Here is a 25,468-nt window from a genome sequence, read left to right on the forward strand (position 1 = left end):
CTCCTCAACTTCTTGCGCCTTCAGCTCCTCACCTTCTTGATCCATCAGCTCCTCACCTTCTTGAGCCTTCAGCTCCTCAACTTCTTGCGCCTTCAGCTCCTCAACTTCTTGCGCCTTCAGCTCCTCACCTTCTGAGCCTTCAGCTCCTCACCTTTTTAGCCTTCAGCTCCTCACCTTCTTGAGCCTTCAGCTCCTCACCTTCTTGAGCCTTTAGCTCCTCACCTTCTTCAGCCTTCAGCTCCTCACCTTCTTGACCCTTCAGCTCCTCACCTTCTTCAGCCTTCAGCTCCTCACCTTCTTGAGCCTTCAGCTCCTCACCTTCTTGAGCCTTCAGCTCCTCACCTTCTTGAGCCTTTAGCTCCTCACCTTCTTGAGCCTTTAGCTCCTCACCTTCTTGAGCCTTCAGCTCCTCACCTTTTTAACCTTCAGCTCCTCACCTTCTTGAGCCTTCAGCTCCTCAACTTCTTGCGCCTTCAGCTCCTCACCTTCTGAGCCTTTAGCTCCTCACCTTTTTAGCCTTCAGCTCCTCACCTTCTTGACCCTTCAGCTCCTCACCTTTTTAGCCTTCAGCTCCTCACCTTCTTCAGGCTTCAGCTCCTCACCTTCTTGAGCCTTCAGCTCCTCACCTTCTTGACCCTTCAGCTCCTCACCTTCTTGACCCTTCAGCTCCTCACCTTCTTGAGCCTTCAGCTCCTCACCTTCTTGAGCCTTCAGCTCCTCACCTTCTTGAGCCTTCAGCTCCTCACCTTCTTGACCCTTCAGCTCCTCACCTTTTTACCCTTCAGCTCCTCACCTTTTTACACTTCAGCTCCTCACCTTTTTACACTTCAGCTCCTCACCTTCTTGACCCTTCAGCTCCTCACCTTCTTGAGCCTTCAGCTCCTCACCTTCTTGCGCCTTCAGCTTCTCACCTTCTTGCGCCTTCAGCTCCTCACCATTTTAGCCTTCAGCTCCTCACCTTTTTAGCCTTCAGCTCCTCACCTTCTTGAGCCTTCAGCTCCTCACCTTCTTGCACCTTGAGCTCCTCACCATTTTAGCCTTCAGCTCCTCACCTTCTTGAGCCTTCAGCTCCTCACCTTCTTGACCCTTAGGTCCTCACCTTCTTGACCCTTCAGCTCCTCACCTTCTTGAGCCTTCAGCTACCCACCTTCTTGAGCCTTCAGCTCCTCACCTTTTTAGCCTTCAGCTCCTCACCTTTTTAGCCTTCAGCTCCTCACCTTTTTAGCCTTCAGCTCCTCACCTTTTTAGCCTTCAGCTCCTCATCTTCTTGACCCTTCAGCTCCTCACCTTCTTGAGCCTTCAGCTCCTCACCTTCTTGAGCCTTCAGCTCCTCACCTTCTTGAGCCTTCAGCTCCTCACCTTCTTGAGCCTTCAGCTCCTCATCTTCTTGACCCTTCAGCTCCTCACCTTCTTGAGCCTTCAGCTACCCACCTTCTTGAGCCTTCAGCTCCTCACCTTTTTAGCCTTCAGCTCCTCACCTTCTTGAGCCTTTAGCTCCTCACCTTCTTGAGCCTTCAGCTCCTCACCTTTTTAGCCTTCAGCTCATCACCTTCTTGACCCATCAGCTCCTCACCTTCTTGAACCTTCAGCTCCTCACCTTCTTGATCCATCAGCTCCTCACCTTCTTGAGCCTTCAGCTCCTCAACTTCTTGCGCCTTCAGCTCCTCAACTTCTTGCGCCTTCAGCTCCTCACCTTCTGAGCCTTCAGCTCCTCACCTTTTTAGCCTTCAGCTCCTCACCTTCTTGAGCCTTCAGCTCCTCACCTTCTTGAGCCTTTAGCTCCTCACCTTCTTCAGCCTTCAGCTCCTCACCTTCTTGAGCCTTCAGCTCCTCACCTTCTTGAGCCTTCAGCTCCTCACCTTCTTGAGCCTTCAGCTCCTCACCTTCTTGAGCCTTCAGCTCCTCAACTTCTTGCGCCTTCAGCTCCTCACCTTCTGAGCCTTTAGCTCCTCACCTTTTTAGCCTTCAGCTCCTCACCTTCTTGACCCTTCAGCTCCTCACCTTTTTAGCCTTCAGCTCCTCACCTTCTTCAGGCTTCAGCTCCTCACCTTCTTGAGCCTTCAGCTCCTCACCTTCTTGACCCTTCAGCTCCTCACCTTCTTGACCCTTCAGCTCCTCACCTTCTTGAGCCTTCAGCTCCTCACCTTCTTGAGCCTTCAGCTCCTCACCTTCTTGAGCCTTCAGCTCCTCACCTTCTTGACCCTTCAGCTCCTCACCTTTTTACCCTTCAGCTCCTCACCTTTTTACACTTCAGCTCCTCACCTTTTTACACTTCAGCTCCTCACCTTCTTGACCCTTCAGCTCCTCACCTTCTTGAGCCTTCAGCTCCTCACCTTCTTGCGCCTTCAGCTTCTCACCTTCTTGCGCCTTCAGCTCCTCACCATTTTAGCCTTCAGCTCCTCACCTTTTTAGCCTTCAGCTCCTCACCTTCTTGAGCCTTCAGCTCCTCACCTTCTTGCACCTTGAGCTCCTCACCATTTTAGCCTTCAGCTCCTCACCTTCTTGAGCCTTCAGCTCCTCACCTTCTTGACCCTTAGGTCCTCACCTTCTTGACCCTTAGGTCCTCACCTTCTTGACCCTTCAGCTCCTCACCTTCTTGAGCCTTCAGCTCCTCACCTTTTTAGCCTTCAGCTCCTCACCTTCTTGACCCTTCAGCTCCTCACCTTCTTGAGCCTTTAGCTCCTCACCTTCTTGAGCCTTCAGCTCCTCACCTTTTTAGCCTTCAGCTCCTCACCTTCTTGACCCTTCAGCTCCTCACCTTCTTGAGCCTTTAGCTCCTCACCTTCTTGAGCCTTCAGCTCCTCACCTTTTTAGCCTTCAGCTCCTCATCTTCTTGACCCTTCAGCTCCTCACCTTCTTGACCCTTCAGCTCCTCACCTTCTTGAGCCTTCAGCTCCTCACCTTCTTGAGCCTTCAGCTCCTCACCTTCTTGAGCCTTCAGCTCCTCATCTTCTTGACCCTTCAGCTCCTCACCTTCTTGAGCCTTCAGCTACCCACCTTCTTGAGCCTTCAGCTCCTCACCTTTTTAGCCTTCAGCTCCTCACCTTCTTGAGCCTTTAGCTCCTCACCTTCTTGAGCCTTCAGCTCCTCACCTTTTTAGCCTTCAGCTCATCACCTTCTTGACCCATCAGCTCCTCACCTTCTTGAACCTTCAGCTCCTCACCTTCTTGATCCATCAGCTCCTCACCTTCTTGAGCCTTCAGCTCCTCAACTTCTTGCGCCTTCAGCTCCTCAACTTCTTGCGCCTTCAGCTCCTCACCTTCTGAGCCTTCAGCTCCTCACCTTTTTAGCCTTCAGCTCCTCACCTTCTTGAGCCTTCAGCTCCTCACCTTCTTGAGCCTTTAGCTCCTCACCTTCTTCAGCCTTCAGCTCCTCACCTTCTTGAGCCTTCAGCTCCTCACCTTCTTGAGCCTTCAGCTCCTCACCTTCTTGAGCCTTCAGCTCCTCACCTTCTTGAGCCTTCAGCTCCTCAACTTCTTGCGCCTTCAGCTCCTCACCTTCTGAGCCTTTAGCTCCTCACCTTTTTAGCCTTCAGCTCCTCACCTTCTTGACCCTTCAGCTCCTCACCTTTTTAGCCTTCAGCTCCTCACCTTCTTCAGGCTTCAGCTCCTCACCTTCTTGAGCCTTCAGCTCCTCACCTTCTTGACCCTTCAGCTCCTCACCTTCTTGACCCTTCAGCTCCTCACCTTCTTGAGCCTTCAGCTCCTCACCTTCTTGAGCCTTCAGCTCCTCACCTTCTTGAGCCTTCAGCTCCTCACCTTCTTGACCCTTCAGCTCCTCACCTTTTTACCCTTCAGCTCCTCACCTTTTTACACTTCAGCTCCTCACCTTTTTACACTTCAGCTCCTCACCTTCTTGACCCTTCAGCTCCTCACCTTATTGAGCCTTCAGCTCCTCACCTTCTTGCGCCTTCAGCTTCTCACCTTCTTGCGCCTTCAGCTCCTCACCATTTTAGCCTTCAGCTCCTCACCTTTTTAGCCTTCAGCTCCTCACCTTCTTGAGCCTTCAGCTCCTCACCTTCTTGCACCTTGAGCTCCTCACCATTTTAGCCTTCAGCTCCTCACCTTCTTGAGCCTTCAGCTCCTCACCTTCTTGACCCTTAGGTCCTCACCTTCTTGACCCTTAGGTCCTCACCTTCTTGACCCTTCAGCTCCTCACCTTCTTGAGCCTTCAGCTCCTCACCTTTTTAGCCTTCAGCTCCTCACCTTCTTGACCCTTCAGCTCCTCACCTTCTTGAGCCTTTAGCTCCTCACCTTCTTGAGCCTTCAGCTCCTCACCTTTTTAGCCTTCAGCTCCTCACCTTCTTGACCCTTCAGCTCCTCACCTTCTTGAGCCTTTAGCTCCTCACCTTCTTGAGCCTTCAGCTCCTCACCTTTTTAGCCTTCAGCTCATCACCTTCTTGACCCATCAGCTCCTCACCTTCTTGAACCTTCAGCTCCTCAACTTCTTGCGCCTTCAGCTCCTCACCTTCTGAGCCTTCAGCTCCTCACCTTTTTAGCCTTCAGCTCCTCACCTTCTTGAGCATTCAGCTCCTCACCTTCTTCAGCCTTCAGCTCCTCACCTTCTTGAGCCTTCAGCTCCTCACCTTCTTGAGCCTTCAGCTCCTCACCTTCTTGAGCCTTCAGCTCCTCACCTTCTTGAGCCTTCAGCTCCTCACCTTTTTACACTTCAGCTCCTCACCTTCTTGAGCCTTCAGCTCCTCACCTTTTTACACTTCAGCTCCTCACCTTCTTGACCCTTCAGCTCCTCACCTTCTTGACCCTTCAGCTCCTCACCTTCTTGAGCCTTCAGCTCCTCACCTTCTTGAGCCTTCAGCTCCTCACCTTCTTGACCCTTCAGCTCCTCACCTTTTTACCCTTCAGCTCCTCACCTTTTTACACTTCAGCTCCTCACCTTTTTTACACTTCAGCTCCTCACCTTCTTGACCCTTCAGCTCCTCACCTTCTTGCACCTTGAGCTCCTCACCATTTTAGCCTTCAGCTCCTCACCTTTTTAGCCTTCAGCTCCTCACCTTCTTGCACCTTCAGTTCCTCACCTTCTTGACCCTTCAGCTCCTCACCTTCTTGACCCTTCAGCTCCTCACCTTCTTGAGCCTTCAGCTCCTCACCTTCTTGAGCCTTCAGCTCCTCACCTTCTTGACCCTTCAGCTCCTCACCTTTTTACCCTTCAGCTCCTCACCTTTTTACACTTCAGCTCCTCACCTTTTTACACTTCAGCTCCTCACCTTCTTGACCCTTCAGCTCCTCACCTTCTTGACCCTTCAGCTCCTCACCTTCTTGAGCCTTCAGCTTCTCACCTTCTTGCGCCTTCAGCTCCTCACCTTCTTGAGCCTTCAGCTCCTCACCTTCTTGAGCCTTCAGCTCCTCACCTTCTTGAGCCTTCAGCTCCTCACCTTCTTGACCCTTAGGTCCTCACCTTCTTGACCCTTCAGCTCCTCACCTTCTTGAGCCTTCAGCTACCCACCTTCTTGAGCCTTCAGCTCCTCACCTTTTTAGCCTTCAGCTCCTCACCTACTTGAGCCTTCAGCTCCTCACCTTCTTCAGCCTTCAGCTCCTCACCTTCTTCAGCCTTCAGCTCCTCACCTTCTTGAGCCTTCAGCTCCTCACCTTCTTGAGCCTTCAGCTCCTCACCTTCTTGACCCTTAGGTCCTCACCTTCTTGACCCTTCAGCTCCTCACCTTCTTGAGCCTTCAGCTACCCACCTTCTTGAGCCTTCAGCTCCTCACCTTTTTAGCCTTCAGCTCCTCACCTTCTTGACCCTTCAGCTCCTCACCTTCTTGAGCCTTTAGCTCCTCACCTTCTTGAGCCTTCAGCTCCTCACCTTTTTAGCCTTCAGCTCCTCACCTTCTTCACCCTTCAGCTCCTCACCTTCTTGAGCCTTCAGCTCCTCACCTTTTTAGCCTTCAGCTCATCACCTTCTTGACCCATCAGCTCCTCACCTTCTTGAACCTTCAGCTCCTCAACTTCTTGCGCCTTCAGCTCCTCACCTTCTTGACCCTTCAGCTCCTCACCTTCTTGAGCCTTCAGCTCCTCACCTTCTTGAGCCTTTAGCTCCTCACCTTCTTGAGCCTTCAGCTCCTCACCTTTTTAGCCTTCAGCTCCTCACCTTCTTGAGCCTTCAGCTCCTCACCTTTTTAGCCTTCAGCTCCTCACCTTCTTGAGCCTTCAGCTCCTCACCTTCTTGACCCTTCAGCTCCTCACCTTCTTGAGCCTTCAGCTCCTCACCTTTTTATTCTTCAGCTCCTCACCTTCTTGCACCTTCAGCTCCTCACCATTTTAGCCTTCAGCTCCTCACCTTCTTGAGCCTTCAGCTCCTTACCTTCTTGAGCCTTCAGCTCCTCACCTTCTTGAGCCTTCAGCTCCTCACCTTTTTACACTTCAGCTCCTCACCTTCTTGACCCTTCAGCTCCTCACCTTCTTGACCCTTCAGCTCCTCACCTTCTTGAGCCTTCAGCTCCTCACCTTCTTGAGCCTTCAGCTCCTCACCTTCTTGAGCCTTCAGCTCCTCACCTTCTTGACCCTTCAGCTCCTCACCTTTTTACCCTTCAGCTCCTCACCTTCTTGACCCTTCAGCTCCTCACCTTCTTGCACCTTGAGCTCCTCACCTTCTTGACCCTTCAGCTCCTCACCTTCTTGCACCTTGAGCTCCTCACCATTTTAGCCTTCAGCTCCTCACCTTTTTAGCCTTCAGCTCCTCATCTTCTTGACCCTTCAGCTCCTCACCTTCTTGAGCCTTCAGCTCCTCACCATTTTAGCCTTCAGCTCCTCACCTTTTTAGCCTTCAGCTCCTCACCTTCTTGAGCCTTCAGCTCCTCACCTTCTTCAGCCTTCAGCTCCTCACCTTCTTGAGCCTTCAGCTCCTCACCTTCTTGAGCCTTCAGCTCCTCACCTTCTTGAGCCTTCAGCTCCCCACCTTCTTGAGCCTTCAGCTCCTCACCTTTTTAGCCTTTAGCTCCTCACCTTCTTGACCCTTCAGCTCCTCACCTTCTTGAGCCTTCAGCTCCTCACCTTCTTGAGCCTTCAGCTCCTCACCTTCTTGCGCCTTCAGCTCCTCACCATTTTAGCCTTCAGCTCCTCACCTTCTTGAGCCTTCAGCTCCTCACCTTCTTGACCCTTCAGCTCCTCACCTTTTTACCCTTCAGCTCCTCACCTGTTTACACTTCAGCTCCTCACCTTCTTGACCCTTCAGCTCCTCACCATTTTAGCCTTCAGCTCCTCACCTACTTGAGCCTTCAGCTCCTCAACTTCTTCCGCCTTCAGCTCCTCACCTTCTGAGCCTTCAGCTCCTCACCTTTTTAGCCTTCAGCTCCTCACCTTCTTGACCCTTCAGCTCCTCACCTTTTTAGCCTTCAGCTCCTCACCTTCTTCAGCCTTCAGCTCCTCACCTTCTTGAGCCTTCAGCTTCTCACCTTCTTGAGCCTTCAGCTCCTCACCTTCTTGCACCTTGAGCTCCTCACCTTCTTGACCCTTAGGTCCTCACCTTCTTGAGCCTTCAGCTCCTCACCTTTTTAGCCTTCAGCTCCTCACCTTCTTGAGCCTTCAGCTCCTCACCTTCTTGAGCTTTCAGCTCCTCACCTTCTTGAGCCTTCAGCTCCCCACCTTCTTGAGCCTTCAGCTCCTCACCTTTTTAGCCTTCAGCTCCTCACCTTCTTGAGCCTTTAGCTCCTCACCTTTTTAGCCTTCAGCTCCTCACCTTCTTGACCCTTCAGCTCCTCACCTTCTTGAGCCTTCAGCTCCTCAACTTCTTGCGCCTTCAGCTCCTCACCTTCTGAGCCTTCAGCTCCTCAACTTCTTGCGCCTTCAGCTCCTCACCTTCTGAGCCTTCAGCTCCTCACCTTTTTAGCCTTCAGCTCCTCACCTTTTTGAGCCTTCAGCTCCTCACCTTCTTCAGCCTTCAGCTCCTCACCTTCTTGAGCCTTCAGCTCCTCACCTTCTTGAGCCTTCAGCTCCTCACCTTCTTGACCCTTCAGCTCCTCACCTTTTTAGCCTTCAGCTCCTCACCTTCTTGAGCCTTCAGCTCCTCACCTTCTTCAGCCTTCAGCTCCTCACCTTCTTCAGCCTTCAGCTCCTCACCTTCTTGAGCCTTCAGCTCCTCACCTTCTTGAGCCTTCATCTCCTCACCTTTTTAGCCTTCAGCTCCTCACCTTCTTGAGCCTTCAGCTCCTCAACTTCTTGCGCCTTCAGCTCCTCACCTTTTTGGCCTTCAGCTCCTCACCTTTTTAGCCTTCAGCTCCTCACCTTTTTAGCCTTCAGCTCCTCACCTTCTTCAGCCTTCAGCTCCTCACCTTCTAGAGCCTTCAGCTCCTCACCTTCTTGACCCTTCAGCTCCTCACCTTCTTGACCCTTCAGCTCCTCACCTTCTTGACCCTTCAGCTCCCCACCTTCTTGAGCCTTCAGCTCCTCACCTTTTTATTCTTCATCTCCTCACCTTCTTGCACCTTCAGCTCCTCACCATTTTAGCCTTCAGCTCCTCACCTTCTTGCACCTTCAGCTCCTCACCATTTTAGCCTTCAGCTCCTCACCTTCTTGAGCCTTCAGCTCCTCACCTTTTTAGCCTTCAGCTCCTCACCTTCTTGAGCCTTCAGCTCCTCACCTTTTTAGCCTTCAGCTCCTCACCTTCTTGCACCTTCAGTTCCTCACCTTTTTACACTTCAGCTCCTCACCTTCTTGACCCTTCAGCTCCTCACCTTCTTGACCCTTCAGCTCCTCACCTTCTTGACCCTTCAGCTCCTCACCTTCTTGAGCCTTCAGCTCCTCACCTTTTTACACTTCAGCTCCTCACCTTCTTGACCCTTCAGCTCCTCACCTTCTTGACCCTTCAGCTCCTCACCTTCTTGAGCCTTCAGCTCCTCACCTTCTTGAGCCTTCAGCTACTCACCTTCTTGACCCTTCAGCTCCTCACCTTCTTGAGCCTTCAGCTCCTCACCTTCTTGAGCCTTCAGCTCCTCACCTTCTTGAGCCTTCAGCTCCTCACCTTCTTGCACCTTGAGCTCCTCACCATTTTAGCCTTCAGCTCCTCACCTTTTTAGCCTTCAGCTCCTCATCTTCTTGACCCTTCAGCTCCTCACCTTCTTGAGCCTTCAGCTCCTCATCTTCTTGACCCTTCAGCTCCTCACCTTCTTGAGCCTTCAGCTCCTCACCTGTTTACACTTCAGCTCCTCACCTTTTTGAGCCTTCAGCTCCTCACCTTCTTGAGCCTTCAGCTCCTCACCTTCTTGAGCCTTCAGCTTCTCACCTTCTTGCGCCTTCAGCTCCTCACCATTTTAGCCTTCAGCTCCTCACCTTCTTGAGCCTTCAGCTCCTCACCTTCTTGCACCTTGAGCTCCTCACCATTTTAGCCTTCAGCTCCTCACCTTCTTGAGCCTCCAGCTCCTCACCTTCTTGAGCCTTCAGCTCCTCACCTTCTTGACCCTTAGGTCCTCACCTTCTTGAGCCATCAGCTCCTCACCTTTTTAGCCTTCAGCTCCTCACCTTCTTGAGCCTTCAGCTCCTCACCTTCTTGAGCTTTCAGCTCCTCACCTTCTTGAGCCTTCAGCTCCTCACCTTCTTGAGCCTTCAGCTCCTCACCTTCTTGAGCCTTCAGCTCCTCACCTTCTTGAGCCTTCAGCTCCTCACCTTCTTGAGCCTTCAGCTCCTCACCTTTTTAGCCTTCAGCTCCTCACCTTTTTAGCCTTCAGCTCCTCACCTTCTTGACCCTTCAGCTCCTCACCTTCTTGACCCTTCAGCTCCTCACCTTCTTGAGCCTTCAGCTCCTCACCTTTTTACACTTCAGCTCCTCACCTTCTTGACCCTTCAGCTCCTCACCTTCTTGACCCTTCAGCTCCTCACCTTCTTGACCCTTCAGCTCCTCACCTTCTTGAGCCTTCAGCTCCTCACCTTCTTGACCCAACAGCTTCTCACCTTCTTGACCCTTCAGCTCCTCACCTTCTTGAGCCTTCAGCTCCTCAACTTCTTGCGCCTTCAGCTCCTCACCTTCTGAGCCTTCAGCTCCTCACCTTTTTAGCCTTCAGCTCCTCACCTTTTTGAGCCTTCAGCTCCTCACCTTCTTCAGCCTTCAGCTCCTCACCTTCTTGAGCCTTCAGCTCCTCACCTTCTTGAGCCTTCAGCTCCTCACCTTCTTGACCCTTCAGCTCCTCACCTTTTTAGCCTTCAGCTCCTCACCTTTTTTTAGCCTTCAGCTCCTCACCTTCTTCAGCCTTCAGCTCCTCACCTTCTTGAGCCTTCAGCTCCTCACCTTCTTGAGCCTTCATCTCCTCACCTTTTTAGCCTTCAGCTCCTCACCTTCTTGAGCCTTCAGCTCCTCAACTTCTTGCGCCTTCAGCTCCTCACCTTTTTAGCCTTCAGCTCCTCACCTTTTTAGCCTTCAGCTCCTCACCTTCTTCAGCCTTCAGCTCCTCACCTTCTAGAGCCTTCAGCTCCTCACCTTCTTGACCCTTCAGCTCCTCACCTTCTTGACCCTTCAGCTCCTCACCTTCTTGACCCTTCAGCTCCCCACCTTCTTGAGCCTTCAGCTCCTCACCTTTTTATTCTTCAGCTCCTCACCTTCTTGCACCTTCAGCTCCTCACCATTTTAGCCTTCAGCTCCTCACCTTCTTGCACCTTCAGCTCCTCACCATTTTAGCCTTCAGCTCCTCACCTTCTTGAGCCTTCAGCTCCTCACCTTTTTAGCCTTCAGCTCCTCACCTTCTTGAGCCTTCAGCTCCTCACCTTTTTAGCCTTCAGCTCCTCACCTTCTTGCACCTTCAGTTCCTCACCTTTTTACACTTCAGCTCCTCACCTTCTTGAGCCTTCAGCTCCTCACCTTCTTGACCCATCAGCTTCTCACCTTCTTGAGCCTTCAGCTCCTCAACTTCTTGCGCCTTCAGCTCCTCACCTTCTGAGCCTTCAGCTCCTCACCTTTTTAGCCTTCAGCTCCTCACCTTTTTGAGCCTTCAGCTCCTCACCTTCTTCAGCCTTCAGCTCCCCACCTTCTTGAGCCTTCAGCTCCTCACCTTTTTAGCCTTCAGCTCCTCACCTTCTTGACCCTTCAGCTCCTCACCTTTTTAGCCTTCAGCTCCTCACCTTCTTCAGCCTTCAGCTCCTCACCTTCTTGAGCCTTCAGCTCCTCACCTTCTTGACCCTTCAGCTCCTCACCTTCTTGACCCTTCAGCTCCTCACCTTCTTGAGCCTTCCGCTCCTCACCTTTTTATTCTTCAGCTCCTCACCTTCTTGCACCTTCAGCTCCTCACCATTTTAGCCTTCAGCTCCTCACCTTTTTAGCCTTCAGCTCCTCACCTTCTTGAGCCTTCAGCTCCTCACCTTTTTAGCCTTCAGCTCCTCACCTTCTTGCACCTTCAGCTCCTCACCATTTTAGCCTTCAGCTCCTCACCTTTTTAGCCTTCAGCTCCCCACCTTCTTGAGCCTTCAGCTCCTCACCTTTTTATTCTTCAGCTCCTCACCTTCTTGCACCTTCAGCTCCTCACCATTTTAGCCTTCAGCTCCTCACCTTTTTAGCCTTCAGCTCCTCACCTTCTTGAGCCTTCAGCTCCTCACCTTTTTAGCCTTCAGCTCCTCACCTTCTTGCACCTTCAGCTCCTCACCTTTTTACACTTCAGCTCCTCACCTTCTTGACCCTTCAGCTCCTCACCTTCTTGAGCCTTCAGCTCCTCACCTTCTTGAGCCTTCAGCTCCTCACCTTCTTGAGCCTTCAGCTCCTCACCTTCTTGACCCTTCAGCTCCTCACCTTCTTGAGCCTTCAGCTCCTCACCTTCTTGACCCTTCAGCTCCTCACCTTTTTACCCTTCAGCTCCTCACCTTTTTAGCCTTCAGCTCCTCACCTACTTGAGCCTTCAGCTCCTCAACTTCTTGCGTCTTCAGCTCCTCACCTTCTGAGCCTTCAGCTCCTCACCTTTTTAGCCTTCAGCTCCTCACCTTTTTAGCCTTCAGCTCCTCACATTCTTCAGCCTTCAGCTCCTCACCTTCTTGAGCCTTCAGCTCCTCACCTTCTTGACCCTTCAGCTCCTCACCATTTTAGCCTTCAGCTCCTCACCTTCTTGAGCCTTTAGCTCCTCACCTTCTTGACCCTTCAGCTCCTCACCTTTTTAGCCTTCAGCTCCTCACCTTCTTGACCCTTCAGCTCCTCACCTTCTTGACCCTTCAGCTCCTCAACTTCTTGAGCCTTCAGCTCCTCACCTTCTTGACCCTTCAGCTCCTCACCTTTTTACCCTTCAGCTCCTCACCTTTTTAGCCTTCAGCTCCTCACCTTCTTGAGCCTTCAGCTCCTCACCTTCTTGACCCTTCAGCTCCTCACCTTTTTACCCTTCAGCTCCTCACCTGTTTACACTTCAGCTCCTCACCTTCTTGACCCTTCAGCTCCTCACCATTTTAGCCTTCAGCTCCTCACCTACTTGAGCCTTCAGCTCCTCAACTTCTTGCGCCTTCAGCTCCTCACCTTCTGAGCCTTCAGCTCCTCACCTTCTTCAGCCTTCAGCTCCTCACCTTTTTAGCCTTCAGCTCCTCACCTTCTTCAGCCTTCAGCTCCTCACCTTCTTGAGCCTTCAGCTCATCACCTTCTTGAGCCTTCAGCTCCTCACCTTCTTGACCCTTCAGCTCCTCACCTTCTTGACCCTTCAGCTCCTCACCATTTTAGCCTTCAGCTCCTCACCTTTTTAGCCTTCAGCTCCTCATCTTCTTGACCCTTCAGCTCCTCACCTTCTTGAGCCTTCAGCTCCTCACCTGTTTACACTTCAGCTCCTCACCTTCTTGACCCTTCAGCTCCTCACCATTTTAGCCTTCAGCTCCTCACCTTCTTGAGCCTTCAGCTCCTCACCTTCTTGAGCCTTCAGCTCCTCACCTTCTTGACCCTTAGGTCCTCACCTTCTTGAGCCTTCAGCTCCTCACCTTTTTAGCCTTCAGCTCCTCACCTTCTTGAGCCTTCAGCTCCTCACCTTCTTGAGCTTTCAGCTCCTCACCTTCTTGAGCCTTCAGCTCCTCACCTTCTTCAGCCTTCAGCTCCTCACCTTCTTGAGCCTTCAGCTCCTCACCTTCTTGAGCCTTCAGCTCCTCACCTTCTTGACCCTTCAGCTCCTCACCTTCTTGAGCCTTCAGCTCCCCACCTTCTTGAGCCTTCAGCTCCTCACCTTTTTAGCCTTCAGCTCCTCACCTTCTTGACCCTTCAGCTCCTCACCTTCTTGACCCTTCAGCTCCTCACCTTCTTGACCCTTCAGCTCCTCACCTTCTTGACCCATCAGCTCCTCACCTTCTTGAGCCTTCAGCTCCTCACCTTCTTCAGCCTTCAGCTCCTCACCTTCTTGAGCCTTCAGCTCCTCACCTTCTTGAGCCTTCAGCTCCTCACCTTCTTGACCCTTCAGCTCCTCACCTTCTTGAGCCTTCAGCTCCCCACCTTCTTGAGCCTTCAGCTCCTCACCTTTTTAGCCTTCAGCTCCTCACCTTCTTGACCCTTCAGCTCCTCACCTTCTTGAGCCTTTAGCTCCTCACCTTCTTGAGCCTTCATCTCCTCACCTTTTTAGCCTTCAGCTCCTCACCTTCTTGACCCTTCAGCTCCTCACCTTCTTGACCCATCAGCTCCTCACCTTCTTGAGCCTTCAGCTCCTCAACTTCTTGAGCCTTCAGCTCCTCACCTTCTTGAGCCTTCAGCTCCTCACCTTCTTGACCCTTCAGCTCCTCACCTTCTTGACCCATCAGCTCCTCACCTTCTTGAGCCTTCAGCTCCTCACCTTCTTCAGCCTTCAGCTCCTCACCTTCTTGAGCCTTCAGCTCCTCACCTTCTTGAGCCTTCAGCTCCTCACCTTCTTGACCCTTCAGCTCCTCACCTTCTTGAGCCTTCAGCTCCCCACCTTCTTGAGCCTTCAGCTCCTCACCTTTTTAGCCTTCAGCTCCTCACCTTCTTGACCCTTCAGCTCCTCACCTTCTTGAGCCTTTAGCTCCTCACCTTCTTGAGCCTTCATCTCCTCACCTTTTTAGCCTTCAGCTCCTCACCTTCTTGACCCTTCAGCTCCTCACCTTCTTGACCCATCAGCTCCTCACCTTCTTGAGCCTTCAGCTCCTCAACTTCTTGAGCCTTCAGCTCCTCACCTTCTTGAGCCTTCAGCTCCTCAACTTCTTGACCCATCAGCTCCTCACCTTCTTGAGCCTTCAGCTCCTCACCTTCTGAGCCTTCAGCTCCTCACCTTTTTAGCCTTCAGCTCCTCACCTTCTTGACCCTTCAGCCCCTCACCTTTTTAGCCTTCAGCTCCTCACCTTTTTAGCCTTCAGCTCCTCACCTTCTTCAGCCTTCAGCTCCTCACCTTCTTCAGCCTTCAGCTCCTCACCTTCTTGAGCCTTCAGCTCCTCACCTTCTTGACCCTTCAGCTCCTCACCTTCTTGACCCTTCAGCTCCTCACCTTCTTGAGCCTTCAGCTCCTCACCTTTTTAGCCTTCAGCTCCCCACCTTCTTGAGCCTTCAGCTCCTCACCTTTTTATTCTTCAGCTCCTCACCTTCTTGCACCTTCAGCTCCTCACCATTTTAGCCTTCAGCTCCTCACCTTTTTAGCCTTCAGCTCCTCACCTTCTTGAGCCTTCAGCTCCTCACCTTCTTGAGCCTTCAGCTCCTCACCTTTTTAGCCTTCAGCTCCTCACCTTCTTGCACCTTCAGTTCCTCACCTTTTTACACTTCAGCTCCTCACCTTCTTGACCCTTCAGCTCCTCACCTTCTTGAGCCTTCAGCTCCTCACCTTCTTGAGCCTTCAGCTCCTCACCTTCTTGACCCTTCAGCTCCTCACCTTCTTGAGCCTTCAGTTCCTCACCTTCTTGACCCTTCAGCTCCTCACCTTTTTACCCTTCAGCTCCTCACCTTTTTACACTTCAGCTCCTCACCTTCTTGACCCTTCAGCTCCTCACCTTCTTGAGCCTTCAGCTCCTCACCTTCTTGAGCCTTCAGCTCCTCACCTTCTTGACCCTTCAGCTCCTCACCTTCTTGACCCTTCAGCTCCTCACCTTCTTGCGTCTTCAGCTCCTCACCTTCTGAGCCTTCAGCTCCTCACCTTTTTAGCCTTCAGCTCCTCACCTTTTTAGCCTTCAGCTCCTCACATTCTTCAGCCTTCAGCTCCTCACCTTCTTGAGCCTTCAGCTCCTCACCTTCTTGAGCCTTCAGCTCCTCACCTTCTTGACCCTTCAGCTCCTCACCATTTTAGCCTTCAGCTCCTCACCTTCTTGAGCCTTTAGCTCCTCACCTTCTTGACCCTTCAGCTCCTCACCTTTTTAGCCTTCAGCTCCTCACCTTCTTGACCCTTCAGCTCCTCAACTTCTTGAGCCTTCAGCTCCTCACCTTCTTGAGCCTTCAGCTCCTCACCTTTTTAGCCTTCAGCTCCTAACCTTCTTGCACCTTCAGTTCCTCACCTTTTTACACTTCAGCTCCTCACCTTCTTGACCCTTCAGCTCCTCACCTTCTTGACCCTTCAGCTCCTCACCTTCTTGACCCTTCAGCTCCTCACCTTCTTGAGCCTTCAGCTCCTCACCTTTTTACACTTCAGCTCCTCACCTTCTTGACCCTTCAGCTCCTCACCTTCTTGAGCCTTCAGCTCCTCACCTTCTTGAGCCTTCAGCTACTCACCTTCTTGACCCTTCAGCTCCTCACCTTCTTGAGCCTTCAGCTCCTCACCTTCTTGAGCCTTCAGCTCCTCACCTTTTTACCCTTCAGCTCCTCACCTTCTTGAGCCTTCAGCTCCTCACCTTCTTGAGCCTTCAGCTCCTCACCTTCTTGAGCCTTCAGCTCCCCATCTTCTTGAGCCTTCAGCTCCTCACCTTTTTAGCCTTCAGCTCCTCACCTTCTTGACCCTTCAGCTCCTCACCTTCTTGAGCCTTTAGCTCCTCACCTTCTTGAGCCTTCAGCTCCTCACCTTCTTGAGCCTTCAGCTCCTCACCTTTTTAGCATTCAGCTCCTCACCTTCTTGACCCTTCAGCTCCTCACCTTCTTGACCCATCAGCTCCTCACCTTCTTGAGCCTTCAGCTCCTCACCTTCTTCAGCCTTCAGCTCCTCACCTTCTTGAGCCTTCAGCTCCTCACCTTCTTGAGCCTTCAGCTCCTCACCTTCTTGACCCTTCAGCTCCTCACCTTCTTGAGCCTTCAGCTCCCCACCTTCTTGAGCCTTCAGCTCCTCACCTTTTTAGCCTTCAGCTCCTCACCTTCTTGACCCTTCAGCTCCTCACCTTCTTGAGCCTTTAGCTCCTCACCTTCTTGAGCCTTCATCTCCTCACCTTTTTAGCCTTCAGCTCCTCACCTTCTTGAGCCTTCATCTCCTCACCTTTTTAGCCTTCAGCTCCTAACCTTCTTGAGCCTTCAGCTCCTCACCTTCTGAGCCTTCAGCTCCTCACCATTTTAGCCTTCAGCTCCTCACCGTCTTGAACCTTCAGCTCCTCACCTTCTTGCACCTTGAGCTCCTCACCATTTTAGCCTTCAGCTCCTCACCTTTTTAGCCTTCAGCTCCTCATCTTCTTGACCCTTCAGCTCCTCACCTTCTTGAGCCTTCAGCTCCTCACCTGTTTACACTTCAGTTCCTCTCCTTCTTGCGCCTTCAGCTTCTCACCTTCTTGCGCCTTCAGCTCCTCACCATTTTAGCCTTCAGCTCCTCACCTTTTTAGCCTTCAGCTCCTCACCTTCTTGAGCCTTCAGCTCCTCACCTTCTTCAGCCTTCAGCTCCTCACCTTCTTGAGCCTTCAGCTCCTCACCTTCTTGAGCCTTCAGCTCCTCACCTTCTTGAGCCTTCAGCTCCCCACCTTCTTGAGCCTTCAGCTCCTCACCTTTTTAGCCTTCAGCTCCTCACCTTCTTGACCCTTCAGCTCCTCACCTTCTTGAGCCTTCAGCTCCTCACCTTCTTGAGCCTTCAGCTCCTCACCTTCTTGCGCCTTCAGCTCCTCACCATTTTAGCCTTCAGCTCCTCACCTTCTTGAGCCTTCAGCTCCTCACCTTCTTGACCCTTCAGCTCCTCACCTTTTTACCCTTCAGCTCCTCACCTGTTTACACTTCAGCTCCTCACCTTCTTGACCCTTCAGCTCCTCACCATTTTAGCCTTCAGCTCCTCACCTACTTGAGCCTTCAGCTCCTCAACTTCTTCCGCCTTCAGCTCCTCACCTTCTGAGCCTTCAGCTCCTCACCTTTTTAGCCTTCAGCTCCTCACCTTCTTGACCCTTCAGCTCCTCACCTTTTTAGCCTTCAGCTCCTCTCCTTCTTCAGCCTTCAGCTCCTCACCTTCTTGAGCCTTCAGCTTCTCACCTTCTTGCGCCTTCAGCTCCTCACCATTTTAGCCTTCAGCTCCTCACCTTCTTGAGCCTTCAGCTCCTCACCTTCTTGCACCTTGAGCTCCTCACCATTTTAGCCTTCAGCTCCACACCTTTTTAGCCTTCAGCTCCTCATCTTCTTGACCCTTCAGCTCCTCACCTTCTTGAGCCTTCAGCTCCTCACCTTCTTGAGCCTTCAGCTCCTCACCTTCTTGACCCTTAGGTCCTCACCTTCTTGAGCCTTCAGCTCCTCACCTTTTTAGCCTTCAGCTCCTCACCTTCTTGAGCCTTCAGCTCCTCACCTTTTTAGCCTTCAGCTCCTCACCTTCTTGACCCTTCAGCTCCTCACCTTCTTGACCCTTCAGCTCCTCACCTTCTTGAGCCTTCAGCTCCTCACCTTTTTAGCCTTCAGCTCCTCACCTTCTTGCACCTTCAGTTCCTCACCTTTTTACACTTCAGCTCCTCACCTTCTTGACCCTTCAGCTCCTCACCTTCTTGACCCTTCAGCTCCTCACCTTCTTGAGCCTTCAGCTCCTCACCTTCTTGAGCCTTCAGCTCCTCACCTTCTTGAGCCTTCAGCTCCTCACCTTCTTGAGCCTTCAGCTCCTCACCTTCTTGAGCCTTCAGCTCCTCACCTTCTTGCACCTTGAGCTCCTCACCATTTTAGCCTTCAGCTCCTCACCTTTTTAGCCTTCAGCTCCTCATCTTCTTGACCCTTCAGCTCCTCACCTTCTTGAGCCTTCAGCTCCTCACCTGTTTACACTTCAGCTCCTCACCTTCTTGAGCCTTCAGCTCCTCACCTTCTTGAGCCTTCAGCTCCTCACCTTCTTGAGCCTTCAGCTTCTCACCTTCTTGCGCCTTCAGCTCCTCACCATTTTAGCCTTCAGCTCCTCACTTTCTTGAGCCTTCAGCTCCTCACCTTCTTGCACCTTGAGCTCCTCACCATTTTAGCCTTCAGCTCCTCACCTTCTTGACCCTTCAGCTCCTCACCTTCTTGAGCCTTCAGCTCCTCACCTTCTTGAGCCTTCAGCTCCTCACCTTCTTGAGCCTTCAGCTCCTCACCTTCTTGACCCTTAGGTCCTCACCTTCTTGAGCCTTCAGCTCCTCACCTTTTTAGCCTTCAGCTCCTCACCTTCTTGAGCCTTCAGCTCCTCACCTTCTTGAGCTTTCAGCTCCTCACCTTCTTGAGCCTTCAGCTCCCCACCTTCTTGAGCCTTCAGCTCCTCACCTTTTTAGCCTTCAGCTCCTCACCTTCTTGACCCTTCAGCTCCTCACCTTCTTGAGCCTTTAGCTCCTCACCTTTTTAGCCTTCAGCTCCTCACCTTCTTGACCCTTCAGCTCCTCACCTTCTTGACCCATCAGCTTCTCACCTTCTTGAGCCTTCAGCTCCTCAACTTCTTGCGCCTTCAGCTCCTCACCTTCTGAGACTTCAGCTCCTCACCTTTTTAGCCTTCAGCTCCTCACCTTTTTGAGCCTTCAGCTCCTCACCTTCTTCAGCCTTCAGCTCCTCACCTTCTTGAGCCTTCAGCTCCTCACCTTCTTGAGCCTTCAGCTCCTCACCTTCTTGACCCTTCAGCTCCTCACCTTTTTAGCCTTCAGCTCCTCACCTTTTTGAGCCTTCAGCTCCTCACCTTCTTCAGCCTTCAGCTCCTCACCTTCTTGAGCCTTCAGCTCCTCACCTTCTTGAGCCTTCATCTCCTCACCTTTTTAGCCTTCAGCTCCTCACCTTCTTGAGCCTTCAGCTCCTCAACTTCTTGCGCCTTCAGCTCCTCACCTTTTTAGCCTTCAGCTCCTCACCTTTTTAGCCTTCAGCTCCTCACCTTCTTCAGCCTTCAGCTCCTCACCTTCTAGAGCCTTCAGCTCCTCACCTTCTTGACCCTTCAGCTCCTCACCTTCTTGACCCTTCAGCTCCTCACCTTCTTGACCCTTCAGCTCCTCACCTTCTTGAGCCTTCAGCTCCTCACCTTCTTGAGCCTTCAGCTCCTCACCTTCTTGCGCCTTCAGCTCCTCACCATTTTAGCCTTCAGCTCCTCACCTTCTTGAGCCTTCAGCTCCTCACCTTTTTACCCTTCAGCTCCTCACCTGTTTACACTTCAGCTCCTCACCTTCTTGACCCTTCAGCTCCTCACCATTTTAGCCTTCAGCTCCTCACCTACTTGAGCCTTCAGCTCCTCAACTTCTTCCGCCTTCAGCTCCTCACCTTCTGAGCCTTCAGCTCCTCACCTTTTTAGCCTTCAGCTCCTCACCTTCTTGACCCTTCAGCTCCTCACCTTTTTAGCCTTCAGCTCCTCTCCTTCTTCAGCCTTCAGCTCCTCACCTTCTTGAGCCTTCAGCTTCTCACCTTCTTGCGCCTTCAGCTCCTCACCATTTTAGCCTTCAGCTCCTCACCTTCTTGAGCCTTCAGCTCCTCACCTTCTTGCACCTTGAGCTCCTCACCATTTTAGCCTTCAGCTCCACACCTTTTTAGCCTTCAGCTCCTCATCTTCTTGACCCTTCAGCTCCTCACCTTCTTGAGCCTTCAGCTCCTCACCTTCTTGAGCCTTCAGCTCCTCACCTTCTTGACCCTTAGGTCCTCACCTTCTTGAGCCTTCAGCTCCTCACCTTTTTAGCCTTCAGCTCCTCACCTTCTTGAGCCTTCAGCTCCTCACCTTTTTAGCCTTCAGCTCCTCACCTTCTTGACCCTTCAGCTCCTCACCTTCTTGACCCTTCAGCTCCTCACCTTCTTGAGCCTTCAGCTCCTCACCTTTTTAGCCTTCAGCTCCTCACCTTCTTGCACCTTCAGTTCCTCACCTTTTTACACTTCAGCTCCTCACCTTCTTGACCCTTCAGCTCCTCACCTTCTTGACCCTTCAGCTCCTCACCTTCTTGAGCCTTCAGCTCCTCACCTTCTTGAGCCTTCAGCTCCTCACCTTCTTGAGCCTTCAGCTCCTCACCTTCTTGAGCCTTCAGCTCCTCACCTTCTTGAGCCTTCAGCTCCTCACCTTCTTGCACCTTGAGCTCCTCACCATTTTAGCCTTCAGCTCCTCACCTTTATAGCCTTCAGCTCCTCATCTTCTTGACCCTTCAGCTCCTCACCTTCTTGAGCCTTCAGCTCCTCACCTGTTTACACTTCAGCTCCTCACCTTCTTGAGCCTTCAGCTCCTCACCTTCTTGAGCCTTCAGCTCCTCACCTTCTTGAGCCTTCAGCTTCTCACCTTCTTGCGCCTTCAGCTCCTCACCATTTTAGCCTTCAGCTCCTCACTTTCTTGAGCCTTCAGCTCCTCACCTTCTTGCACCTTGAGCTCCTCACCATTTTAGCCTTCAGCTCCTCACCTTCTTGACCCTTCAGCTCCTCACCTTCTTGAGCCTTCAGCTCCTCACCTTCTTGAGCCTTCAGCTCCTCACCTTCTTGAGCCTTCAGCTCCTCACCTTCTTGAGCCTTCAGCTCCTCACCTTCTTGACCCTTCAGCTCCTCACCTTCTTGACCCTTCAGCTCCTCACCTTCTTGAGCCTTCAGCTCCTCACCTTCTTGAGCCTTCAGCTCCTCACCTTCTTGAGCCTTCAGCTCCTCACCTTCTTGACCCTTAGGTCCTCACCTTCTTGAGCCTTCAGCTCCTCACCTTCTTGAGCTTTCAGCTCCTCACCTTCTTGAGCCTTCAGCTCCCCACCTTCTTGAGCCTTCAGCTCCTCACCTTTTTAGCCTTCAGCTCCTCACCTTCTTGACCCTTCAGCTCCTCACCTTCTTGAGCCTTTAGCTCCTCACCTTTTTAGCCTTCAGCTCCTCACCTTCTTGACCCATCAGCTTCTCACCTTCTTGAGCCTTCAGCTCCTCAACTTCTTGCGCCTTCAGCTCCTCACCTTCTGAGACTTCAGCTCCTCACCTTTTTAGCCTTCAGCTCCTCACCTTTTTGAGCCTTCAGCTCCTCACCTTCTTCAGCCTTCAGCTCCTCACCTTCTTGAGCCTTCAGCTCCTCACCTTCTTGAGCCTTCAGCTCCTCACCTTCTTGACCCTTCAGCTCCTCACCTTTTTAGCCTTCAGCTCCTCACCTTTTTGAGCCTTCAGCTCCTCACCTTCTTCAGCCTTCAGCTCCTCACCTTCTTGAGCCTTCATCTCCTCACCTTTTTAGCCTTCAGCTCCTCACCTTCTTGAGCCTTCAGCTCCTCAACTTCTTGCGCCTTCAGCTCCTCACCTTTTTAGCCTTCAGCTCCTCACCTTTTTAGCCTTCAGCTCCTCACCTTCTTCAGCCTTCAGCTCCTCACCTTCTAGAGCCTTCAGCTCCTCACCTTCTTGACCCTTCAGCTCCTCACCTTCTTGACCCTTCAGCTCCTCACCTTCTTGACCCTTCAGCTCCCCACCTTCTTGAGCCTTCAGCTCCTCACCTTTTTATTCTTCAGCTCCTCACCTTCTTGCACCTTCAGCTCCTCACCATTTTAGCCTTCAGCTCCTCACCTTCTTGCACCTTCAGCTCCTCACCATTTTAGCCTTCAGCTCCTCACCTTCTTGAGCCTTCAGCTCCTGACCTTTTTAGCCTTCAGCTCCTCACCTTCTTGAGCCTTTAGCTCCTCACCTTTTTAGCCTTCAGCTCCTCACCTTCTTGCACCTTCAGTTCCTCACCTTTTTACACTTCAGCTCCTCACCTTCTTGACCCTTCAGCTCCTCACCTTCTTGACCCTTCAGCTCCTCACCTTCTTGACCCTTCAGCTCCTCACCTTTTTACACTTCAGCTCCTCACCTTCTTGACCCTTCAGCTCCTCACCTTCTTGACCCTTCAGCTCCTCACATTCTTGAGCCTTCAGCTCCTCACCTTCTTGAGCCTTCAGCTACTCACCTTCTTGACCCTTCAGCTCCTCACCTTCTTGAGCCTTCAGCTCCTCACCTTCTTGAGCCTTCAGCTCCTCACCTTCTTGAGCCTTCAGCTCCTCACCTTCTTGCACCTTGAGCTCCTCACCATTTTAGCCTTCAGCTCCTCACCTTTTTAGCCTTCAGCTCCTCATCTTCTTGACCCTTCAGCTCCTCACCTTCTTGAGCCTTCAGCTCCTCACCTTCTTGAGCCTTCAGCTCCTCACCTTCTTGAGCCTTCAGCTCCTCACCTTCTTGAGCCTTCAGCTCCTCACCTTCTTGAGCCTTCAGCTTCTCACCTTCTTGAGCCTTCAGCTCCTCACCTTCTTGAGCCTTCAGCTCCTCACCTTCTTGAGCCTTCAGCTCCTCACCTTTTTAGCCTTCAGCTCCTCACCATTTTAGCCTTCAGCTCCTCACCTTCTTGAGCCTTCAGCTCCTCACCTTCTTGACCCTTAGGTCCTCACCTTCTTGAGCCTTCAGCTCCTCACCTTTTTAGCTTTCAGCTCCTCACCTTCTTGAGCCTTCAGCTCCTCACCTTTTTAGCCTTCAGCTCCTCACCTTCTTGACCCTTCAGCTCCTCACCTTCTTGACCCTTCAGCTCCTCACCTTCTTGAGCCTTCAGCTCCTCACCTTTTTAGCCTTCAGCTCCTCACCTTCTTGAGCCTTCAGCTCCTCATCTTTTTATTCTTCAGCTCCTCACCTTCTTGCACCTTCAGCTCCTCACCTTTTTAGCCTTCAGCTCCTCACCTTCTTTAGCCTTCAGCTCCTCACCTTTTTAGCCTTCAGCTCCTCACCTTCTTTAGCCTTCAGCTCCTCACCTTCTTGAGCCTTCAGCTCCTCACCTTTTTAGCCTTCAGCTCCTCACCTTCTTGCACCTTCAGTTCCTCACCTTTTTACACTTCAGCTCCTCACCTTCTTGACCCTTCAGCTCCTCACCTTCTTGACCCTTCAGCTCCTCACCTTCTTGAGCCTTCAGCTCCTCACCTTCTTGAGCCTTCAGCTCCTCACCTTCTTGACCCTTCAGCTCCTCACCTTCTTGAGCCTTCAGCTCCTCACCTTCTTGACCCTTCAGCTCCTCACCTTTTTACACTTCAGCTCCTCACCTTCTTGACCCTTCAGCTCCTCACCTTCTTGAGCCTTCAGCTCCTCACCTTCTTGAGCCTTCAGCTCCTCACCTTCTTGAGCCTTCAGCTCCTCACCTTCTTGAGCCTTCAGCTCCTCACCTTCTTGCACCTTGAGCTCCTCACCATTTTAGCCTTCAGCTCCTCACCTTTTTAGCCTTCAGCTCCTCATCTTCTTGACCCTTCAGCTCCTCACCTTCTTGAGCCTTCAGCTCCTCACCTGTTTACACTTCAGCTTCTCACCTTCTTGAGCCTTCAGCTCCTCAACTTCTTGCGCCTTCAGCTCCTCACCTTCTGAGCCTTCAGCTCCTCACCTTTTTAGCCTTCAGCTCCTCACCTTTTTGAGCCTTCAGCTCCTCACCTTCTTCAGCCTTCAGCTCCTCACCTTCTTGAGCCTTCAGCTCCTCACCTTCTTGAGCCTTCAGCTCCTCACCTTCTTGACCCTTCAGCTCCTCACCTTTTTAGCCTTCAGCTCCTCACCTTTTTGAGCCTTCAGCTCCTCACCTTCTTCAGCCTTCAGCTCCTCACCTTCTTGAGCCTTCATCTCCTCACCTTTTTAGCCTTCAGCTCCTCACCTTCTTGAGCCTTCAGCTCCTCAACTTCTTGCGCCTTCAGCTCCTCACCTTTTTAGCCTTCAGCTCCTCACCTTTTTAGCCTTCAGCTCCTCACCTTTTTAGCCTTCAGCTCCTCACCTTCTTCAGCCTTCAGCTCCTCACCTTCTAGAGCCTTCAGCTCCTCACCTTCTTGACCCTTCAGCTCCTCACCTTCTTGACCCTTCAGCTCCCCACCTTCTTGACCCTTCAGCTCCCCACCTTCTTGAGCCTTCAGCTCCTCACCTTTTTATTCTTCAGCTCCTCACCTTCTTGAGCCTTCAGCTCCTCACCTTCTTGCACCTTGAGCTCCTCACCATTTTAGCCTTCAGCTCCTCACCTTTTTAGCCTTCAGCTCCTCACCTTCTTGAGCCTTCAGCTCCTCACCTGTTTACACTTCAGCTCCTCACCTTCTTGAGCCTTCAGCTCCTCACCTTCTTGAGCCTTCAGCTCCTCACCTTCTTGAGCCTTCAGCTTCTCACCTTCTTGCGCCTTCAGCTCCTCACCTTCTTGAGACTTCAGCTCCTCACCTTCTTGAGCCTTCAGCTACTCACCTTCTTGACCCTTCAGCTCCTCACCTTCTTGAGCCTTCAGCTCCTCACCTTCTTGAGCCTTCAGCTCCTCACCTTTTTACCCTTCAGCTCCTCACCTTCTTGAGCCTTCAGCTCTTCACCTTCTTGAGCCTTCAGCTCCTCACCTTCTTGACCCTTCAGCTCCTCACCTTTTTAGCCTTCAGCTCCTCACCTTCTTGACCCTTCAGCTCCTCACCTTTTTAGCCTTCAGCTCCTCACCTTTTTAGCTTTCAGCTCCTCACCTTCTTGAGCCTTCAGCTCCTCACCTTTTTAGCCTTCAGCTCCTCACCTTCTTGACCCTTCAGCTCCTCACCTTCTTGACCCTTCAGCTCCTCACCTTCTTGAGCCTTCAGCTCCTCACCTTCTTGAGCCTTCAGCTCCTCATCTTTTTATTCTTCAGCTCCTCACCTTCTTGCACCTTCAGCTCCTCACCATTTTAGCCTTCAGCTCCTCACCTTTTTAGCCTTCAGCTCCTCACCTTCTTTAGCCTTCAGCTCCTCACCTTCTTGAGCCTTCAGCTCCTCACCTTTTTAGCCTTCAGCTCCTCACCTTCTTGCACCTTCAGTTCCTCACCTTTTTACACTTCAGCTCCTCACCTTCTTGACCCTTCAGCTCCTCACCTTCTTGACCCTTCAGCTCCTCACCTTCTTGAGCCTTCAGCTCCTCACCTTCTTGAGCCTTCAGCTCCTCACCTTCTTGACCCTTCAGCTCCTCACCTTCTTGAGCCTTCAGCTCCTCACCTTCTTGACCCTTCAGCTCCTCACCTTTTTACACTTCAGCTCCTCACCTTCTTGCACCTTCAGCTCCTCACCATTTTAGCCTTCAGCTCCTCACCTTCTTGCACCTTCAGCTCCTCACCATTTTAGCCTTCAGCTCCTCACCTTCTTGAGCCTTCAGCTCCTCACCTTTTTAGCCTTCAGCTCCTCACCTTCTTGAGCCTTCAGCTCCTCACCTTCTTGCACCTTCAGTTCCTCACCTTTTTACACTTCAGCTCCTCACCTTCTTGACCCTTCAGCTCCTCACCTTCTTGACCCTTCAGCTCCTCACCTTCTTGACCCTTCAGCTCCTCACCTTCTTGAGCCTTCAGCTCCTCACCTTTTTACACTTCAGCTCC

Source organism: Blennius ocellaris, assembly GCF_963422515.1.
Source record: "Blennius ocellaris genome assembly, contig: SCAFFOLD_25, whole genome shotgun sequence".
Classification (NCBI taxonomy): domain Eukaryota; kingdom Metazoa; phylum Chordata; class Actinopteri; order Blenniiformes; family Blenniidae; genus Blennius; species Blennius ocellaris.